At 40.8% G+C, this 8,642-nt stretch overlaps 1 protein-coding gene across 1 annotated transcript in view; it reads left to right on the top strand.

Moving 5' to 3' along the window:
• The first annotated feature begins 5,982 nt into the window (after positions 1-5,982).
• LOC115130091 (hepatocyte nuclear factor 4-gamma-like) overlaps positions 5,983-8,642 on the top strand; it is a 39,089-nt gene continuing 36,429 nt past the window's right edge. The window contains exon 1 of the mRNA XM_065019291.1: positions 5,983-6,214. The gene's annotated coding sequence lies outside the window, so the exon portion shown is untranslated. The remainder of the gene's footprint in view (positions 6,215-8,642) is intronic.

Genomic DNA, 8,642 nt, shown 5'->3' with positions numbered 1-8,642 from the left:
TTGCAAAACAAATGGCTTCTGGTTTGATGCAAATAATCATGATATCATTCTGACAGGAAGAAATAGGCTACTTTGTAGCTAGTTTATTGATAGAGAAGGTTTTTGGGCTCGATGCCCAGTCTTTCCATCTACCAGAAGACGGTTAGGTCTGTCATTAGCATCACTATGTTTTTCCTGTTCCTGAATTGTTTGAAACCTGAATGTTTTACTTCATATTATGAGGTATGTTTTACCTTGATTCAAAGTAGCCTATAGCCACAATCCCACCATAGAAACAGTGGATTTATATATATATATAAAGACGTATTCAGATGCATTCCCCTGTTCTATTGGTTTTCTTTCCACTTTGGTTAATTGTCTAGCAGCCAAAGGCATTATCCTAATCATATTAGCAAGCATTGATATTTGTTGCATCTTTAAATCCCCCCTCTTTCTAGCAGATGTTTCCATCTCTGTCCAGAAACCCACTTACCTGTGCGGTGCTCATTTTAGAACTGTGTTTTCGCACAAATTGCATTGAGAAACATTGAAGCGTAGGCCTACTCTCGTGTATTCATTTCTGCACCTAAAAAGTGAAGAAATAATATTTTTATCAACATTCCGATCTGTTCCATCAACCCTGTTAATTTATGCGGCGTTTACTTCCAATACCACAATACTTATCAGTGGGTAATAAGAAGTAGTAGAAGTATATACAATGCCCACTGCAAAATAAGTGGTTATACGCTATATACTTGCGTATACCCTCCATTACACCACTGGCGGTGACCATCATAGCATTCAATGATCAATTAATTGCATTCATTCTTGCACCATGCCATCAATGATGTAACCGTTTTCTTCCGCTGAAGGAGAGGAGGACCAAAATGCAGCGTGGTTAGTGTTCAACATCTTTAATATAGACGAATAACGAGAACACTACAAAATACAAAACAATAAATGTGAAAACCGAAACAGTCCTATCTGGTGCAATGACTCAAAGACAGAAGACAGTTCCCAATCAGAGACAAGGACAGACAGCTGCCTCTAATTGAGAACCAATCTAGGCAACCATAGACATACAAAACTACCTAGAAAGGTCACAGCCCCATAAACATACAAAACCCCTAGACCAGGCAAACACATAAATCCCACATGTCACACCCTGACCTAACCAAAATAATAAAGAAAACAAAGATAACTAAGGCCAGGGCGTGACAAATGATCAGTTGTAAACATGCCTGCAGCATGATCTAGTTTGCCTGCGTGCATTCAGCACCTTCAGAAAGTATTCAGACCTCTTGACTTTTCTTCATTTGGTTACATTACAGCCTTATTCTAAAATGGATTATATACATGTTTTTCATCATCAATCCACACACAGTAAAACATAATGAAAAACCAAAAACACGTTTTTAGAAATGTTTTCAAAAGTATTAAAAACAAAATAACAGAAATACCTTCTTTACAGTGGCTTGTGAAAGTATTCACCCCCTTGGCATTTTTCATATTTTGTTGCCTTACAACCTGGAATTAAAATAGATTTTTTGGGGGGGTTGTATAATTTGATTTCCAGAACATGCCTACCCCCGTGAAGCAAACAAGAAACAAGACAGAAAAAAAGAAAACTTGAGTGTGTATAACTATTCATCTCCCCAAAGTCAATACTTTGTAGAGCCACCTTTTGCAGCAATTACAGCTGCAAGTCTCTTGGGGTATGTCTCTATAAGCTTGGCAAATCTAGCCACTGGGATCTTTTCCCATTCTTCAAGGCAAAACTGCTCCAACTCCTTCAAGTTAGATGGGTTCCTCTGGTGTACAGACATCTTTAAATCTTACCACAGATTCTCATTTGGACTGAGGTCTGGGCTTTGACTAGGCATTTCCAAGACATTTAACTGTTTCCCCTTTAACCACTTCAGTGTTGCTTTAGCAGTATACTTAGCGTCATTGTCCTGCTGGAAGGTGAACCTCCGTCCCAGTCTCAAATCTCTGGAAGACTGAAACAGGTTTCACTCAAGAAACCCTGTATTTAGCGCCATCCATCATTCCTTCAATTCTGACCAGTTTCTCAGTCCATGCCGATGAAAAACTTCCCCAGGTTGATGAGAGTTATTGGGTTTGTGCCAGACATAGCATTCTCCTTGATGGCCAAAAAGCTCAATTTTTGTCTAATCTGACCAGAGTACATTCTTCCATATGTTTGGGGAGTCTCCCACATGATTTTTGGTGAACACCAAATGTATTTGCTTATTTTTTTCTTTAAGCAATTGCTTTTTTTGGCCACTCTTCTGTAAAGCCCAGCTCTGCAGAGTGCACGGCTTAAAGTGGTCCTATGGACAGATACTCCAATCTCCGCTGTAGAGCTTTGCAGTTCCTTCAGGGTTATCTTTGGTCTCTTTGTTGCCTCTCTGATTAATACCCTCCGTACCCGGTCCGTGAGTTATGGTGGGCAGCCCTCTCTTGGCAGGTTTGTTGTGGTGCCATATTCTTTCAAATTTTTTATAATGGATTTAATGGTGCTCCGTGGGATGTTCAAAGTTTCTGATATTTGTTTATAACTCAACCCTAATCTGTACTTCTCCACAACTTTGTCCCTGACCTGTTTGGCGAGCTCCTTGGTCTTCACGGTGCCGCATGCTTGGTGGTGCCTCTTGCTTAGTGATGTTGCAGACTCTGGGGCCTTTCAGAGCAGATGTATATATACGGAGATCATGTGACAGATCATGTGACACGTAGATTGCACACAGGGGTACTTTATTTAACTAATTATGTGACTTCTGAAGGTAATTGGTTGCACCAGCAGATCGTATTTAGGGGCTTCACAGCAAAAGGGGTAAATACATATGCCCCACCACTTTTCAGTTTTAAATTTTTTCAAATTTTTTCATTTTATAACTTCACCAATTTAGACTATTTTGTGTATGTCCATTACATGAAATCCAAATAAAAATATATTTAAATTACAGGTTGTAATGCAACAAAACTGGAAAAATGCCAAGGGGGATGAATACTTTTGCAAGGCATTGTACATAAGTATTCAGACTCTTTGCTATGAGACTCGAAATATAGCTCAGGTGCATCCTGTTTCAATTGATCATCCTTTAGATGTTTCTACAACATGATTGGAGTCCACCTGTGGTAAATTAAATTTATTGGACATTATTTGGAAAGGCACACACCTGTCTATATAAGATCCCACAGTTGACAGTGCATGTCAGAGCAAAAACCAAGGTCATGTAATCGAAGAAATTCTCCGTAGAGCTACGAGACAGGAGTGTGTCGAGGCGCAGATCTGGGGAAGGGTACCATCATATTTCTGCAGCATTGAAGGTCCCCCCCAAGAACATTGTTAAATGGAAGAAGTTTGGATCTACCAAGGCTCTGTCTATATCTGGTTAACCGGACAAACTAAATAGCCTAATCTTCATTACTAATGTTCAAACTTAGACATCAAACAGTATCAAGGTTCTGATCTAATGCTCAGGCAGAACCATGTTCATGGAGATGAATAATCATAAGGAATACGGTTTTGAAGTGGCTGTCCTATATTTAGGAGATATAAGAAGTATCAGGAAATATTTAAGCTTTTTTTGTAAACATATTTGACCCTTTATTTTTGTTGGCACAAAACTACCTCCATTCATTAGTATGGGTTACCTTCAGACGAGTCCAAAACTACCTCCATTCGTTAGTATGGGTTACCTTCAGACGAGTCCAAAACTACCTCCATTCGTTAGTATGGGTCACCTTCATACGAGTCCAAAACTACCTCCATTCGTTAGTATGGGTTACCTTCAGACGAGTCCAAAACTACCTCCATTCGTTAGTATGGGTTACCTTCATACGAGTCCAAAACTACCTCCATTCGTTAGTATGGGTTACCTTCATACGAGTCCAAAACTACCTCCATTCGTTAGTATGGGTTACCTTCAGAAGAGTCCAAAACCACCTCCATTCGTTAGTATGGGTCACCTTCATACGAGTCCAAAACTACCTCCATTCGTTAGTATGGGTCACCTTCATACGAGTCCAAAACTACCTCCATTCGTTAGTATGGGTCACCTTGATACGAGTCCAAAACTACCTCCATTCGTTAGTATGGGTTACCTTCAGACGAGTCCAAAACTACCTCCATTCGTTAGTATGGGTTACCTTCATACGAGTCCAAAACTACTTCCATTCGTTAATATGGGTTACCTTCAGAAGAGTCCAAAACTACCTCCATTCGTTAGTATGGGTTACCTTCATACGAGTCCAAAACTACCTCCATTCGTTAGTATGGGTTACCTACGAGTCCAAAACTACCTCCATTCGTTAGTATGGGTTACCTTCATACGAGTCCAAAACTACCTCCATTCGTTAGTATGGTTTACCTTCATACGAGTCCAAAACTACCTCCATTCGTTAGTATGGGTTACCTTCAGACGAGTCCAAAACTACCTCCATTCGTTAGTATGGGTTACCTTCAGACGAGTCCAAAACTACCTCCATTCGTTAGTATGGGTTACCTTCATACGAGTCCAAAACTACCTCCATTCGTTAGTATGGGTTACCTTTATACGAGTCCAAAACTACCTCCATTCGTTAGTATGGGTCACCTTCATACGAGTCCAAAACTACCTCCATTCGTTAGTATGGGTTACCTTCAGACGAGTCCAAAACTACCTCCATTCGTTAGTATGGGTTACCTTCAGAAGAGTCCAAAACTACCTCCATTCGAGAAGGGCGGATGCGGGAGATTGACACGCAGCCCATGCAAAATAAATGTATATCTCTAATTTAAACGGATGGATTTTTTATGGGAATTGTTTTATTATATTACTGTTCTACAGGTAGTTAACCGTCCATGTTATACTTGTAGTTGACAGTGTTCTAGAAGTAGAGGTTAGAGGGTTGGACCATACACCTCTCAATGTGTGTCAATGCATATAGAATGGGAAAGGCAAATATCAGTTTCTCACAAAATCACTGAAGTTCTCTTCTCTTCTTTGCTCTTTTCCAGTAAGTTGCTTTAATCGCCAGCGTGGCGGTGTGGGTGGTGACCTTTGTGGTCATTTTCCCAATCCTCTATTTCAACTATGGCGAGGAAGTCCATGAAGACACCAACAACAACCACACAAGCAAAATGGCCTCCAATGACTCTCACTGTTTCCAGTTCGGCAGCCACCTGAAAAAATCACTCTGGCGTGAAAAAGCTGAACTACATCATGAGCTCTGTGATCGTTATCGTGGCCTGTGTGCAGACGGCACTGCAGTGTCACGTCATGAGCCTTCTGACCAGGAAGTACGAGCTAGACTGCATGCTTCACCAGGAATTCTGGGCTCAGCTGAAGAGCCTGTGTTTTGCTGTGGTGCTGCTGGTGTAAGAAATGCCCTATCACATGTTCAGGATTTACTACCTGGAACACCTGCAGCAGCTGGAGCACACTAACGAGGTGTCCCTCAGTCTCACGGCCCTCAGATGTCTCGACATGTTTACTTTCCTAGGGAGGGGACACTGACACTATGTGTGACCTCTTCTCACATGACCTAAACTATGAACTCAGAGCAAAAACCTTGCTGTAATATTGCTTCCCTTTTAAACAGTACTTTAGCACCATCTGCTTGTTTATATAGCTACACAACATAATCTACTGTACTGTAGGTCTATTGCAGTTTGACTATACTGGACTAAAATGTATTTGCTCTCATATTGGAATTTAAAATACAGTAAGCCGTGCCAATGACATTTCTCTCAATATGTCGATTTCAATCTTTGAAAAAACTTTGTGTAAGGCTACAGAGTATGTAAATATTGTAATAAATAAATAAATGGCTAAAATGTTACTGTTCTACTATTATTCTGTGAAACATTACCTCCTCCTCACCCTTTACCCCCATCTCGACAGCGTAGGCAAGGCTGACCACACACACACCTATATTATTTCCCCTCTCAGTTTTATGGAGGCTAGTTACTGTTTAACGTCCCCACCCTACTTTCAGTTTGTTTAGTAAATCGATCTAATGACAACCGAAGCACCATCCAATGTGTCGCTCAATGAATTACAGGCCCATAGCTTCCCTTTCCAACCCTCCGTGTGTTGTTGCAACTCCTCGCCCACGACTCTCTCATTTCGTGTGGTAACAAGGGGGACAAGTGGCAAAACTGGTGGCTAGTTTACAGGTGGACTAGTTTACAGGTGGACTAGCGTCCTGTTGGATTAATGCACATCGCTGACGGACCAAGAGAAAGGTAAGCGGTCTCCTTTGAAATAATAAATAATTAACATATGATGTTTGTTGCCTAAATCTTATATGGTTCTGTGACTCGTTCATTTTGGTCTTTCGTTTGACCTATCGGCCACAATGAATTAGTGGTGTTATCAGGGATCCTTGGGACGTCCCTACCCTAAATCCTAACTTTAACCCCTACCCTCAACCCTAACTTTAACCCCTACCCTAAACCCTAACTTTAACCCCTACCCTTACCTTAACCATAACCCTTACCTAACCCTAACCTTAACTCTTACCGTAACCATTTTAAAGATGCGCTATGCAGAAATTGCTCAACCATTTCCTTGTTGCTACAATTCTGATAGTTTGTCTAATTTCAGTTTGTGACAAAACATGCAAATATAGTGTAGATAATATTTGTACCATTTAAACCTCTGTGAAATGTATTTTCTATAAGCAAAAATATTGTATTTTCAGCTGTTTGAAACAGGGGTACAAAACCCAAAGTAAAATAATACATCTTAAGAATGGAAAGCATATAAATAGCGCACACAGAACAGATCTGACACTTCTTAGACTTGGGCTCCCAAAAAGTTTAATATTGCAGCTTTAAAATGTCAACTCAATCTGAAGGAGATTAATATGCGCTCTTCCGGTGACTGCAGAGGCTCAGACCAACAAATGTCTGTCATATACAGGGCATTCGGAAAGTATTCAGACCCCTTGACTTCCACATTTTGTTACGTTACAGCCTTATTCTAAAATGGATTAAATGGTTTTTTCCCCTCATCAATCAACACACAATTTCTCATAAGGACAAAGCAAAAATACGTTTTTTGAATTTTTGCAAATGTATAAGAAAAAAAAAACTGAAATACCTTGTTTACATACTGCAAGTATTCAGACCCTTTTCTATGAGGCCTGAAATTGAGCTCAGGTGCATCCTGTTTCCATTGATCATCCTTGAGATGTTTCTACAACTTGATTGGAGTACACCTGTGGTAAATTCAATTGATTGGACATGATTTGGAAAGGCACGCACCTGTCTTTATTAAGTCCCACAGTTGACAGTGCATGTCAGAGCAAAAACCAAGCCATGAGGTCAAAGACATAGTCCGTAGAGGTCTGAGACAGGATTGTGTCGGGGCACAGATCTGGGGAAGGGTACCAAAAATGTTTTTCAGCATTGAAGGTCCCCAAGAACACAGTGGCCTCCATCATTCTTCAGTGGAAGAAGTTTGGATCCACCAAGACTCTTCCTAGAGCTGGCCACCCGGCCAAACTTAGCAATCGGGGGAGAAGGGCCTTGGTCAGGGAGGTGACCAAGAACCCGATGGTTACTCTGACAGATCTCCAGTGTTCCTCTGTGGAGATGGGAAAACCTTCCAGAAGGACAACCATCTCTGCAGCACTCCACCAATCAGGCCTTGACAGCTCGCTTGGAGTGTATCAAAAGGCACCTAAAGGACTCTCAGTCCATGAGAAACAAGATTCTCTGGTTTGATGAAATCAAGATTGAAGTCTTTGGCCTGAATGCGAAGCGTCACGTCCGGAGAAAACCTGGCACCATCTCTACGGTGAAACATGGTGGTGGCAGCATCATGCTGTGGGGATGTTTTTCATCAGCAGGGATTGGGAGACGAGTCAGGATTGAGGGATATACAGCGGGGCAAAAAAGTATGTAGTCAGCCACCAATTGTGCAAGTTTTTCCACTTAAAAAGATGAGAGAGGCCTGTAATTTTCATCATAGTTACACTTCAACTATGACAGACAAAATGAGAAGAAAAAAAAACGGAAAATCACATTGTAGGATTTTTAATGAATTTATTTGCAAATGATGGTGGAAAATAAGTATTAAGCAAAAAAGTGTTAAACAGATGAACATTTTTTCTATATTTGAGATTCTTCAAAGTAGACACCTTTTGCCTTGATGACAGCTTTGCACACTCTTGGCATTCTTTCAACCAGCTTTATGAGGTAGTCACCTGAATGCATTTCAATTAACAGGTGTTCCTTGTTAAAAGTTAATTTGTGGAATTACTTTCCTTAATGCATTTGAGCCAATCAGTTGTGTTGTGACAAGGTAGGGGTGGTATTCCTAATTAGCACAGGTAGTCGACTGTCTTCTGTCTGTTTTCCGTAAACAAGCTCTGTAACATGGAAATAGGGCCGTGTTGGAACCCTAACCCTATAAAGGTGTGTATCAATTTAACCTTAGTCTTTTTGAAAATGATTTCTCGTCGATATGAAAGATAAGGTCCTTATGCTTCCAAAACAGTTCCACAAGCAATGCGTGTTAATGTTCAGGCCGAGCGCTGCGGCTCTTATTAACCCCCCCCCATACAGAAGATGCCTTCTTCCAACTACCTTTATGTGTAATGTAATGGAAATGACAGTCATGATCAGAGGCTAGAATAGGCCCAGCTGCTGTTGCAGTGGTGCCTAT

Source organism: Oncorhynchus nerka, linkage group LG6 (assembly GCF_034236695.1).
Source record: "Oncorhynchus nerka isolate Pitt River linkage group LG6, Oner_Uvic_2.0, whole genome shotgun sequence".
Lineage (NCBI taxonomy): Eukaryota > Metazoa > Chordata > Actinopteri > Salmoniformes > Salmonidae > Oncorhynchus > Oncorhynchus nerka.
This window is presented reverse-complemented; position numbering and strand designations above follow the sequence as displayed.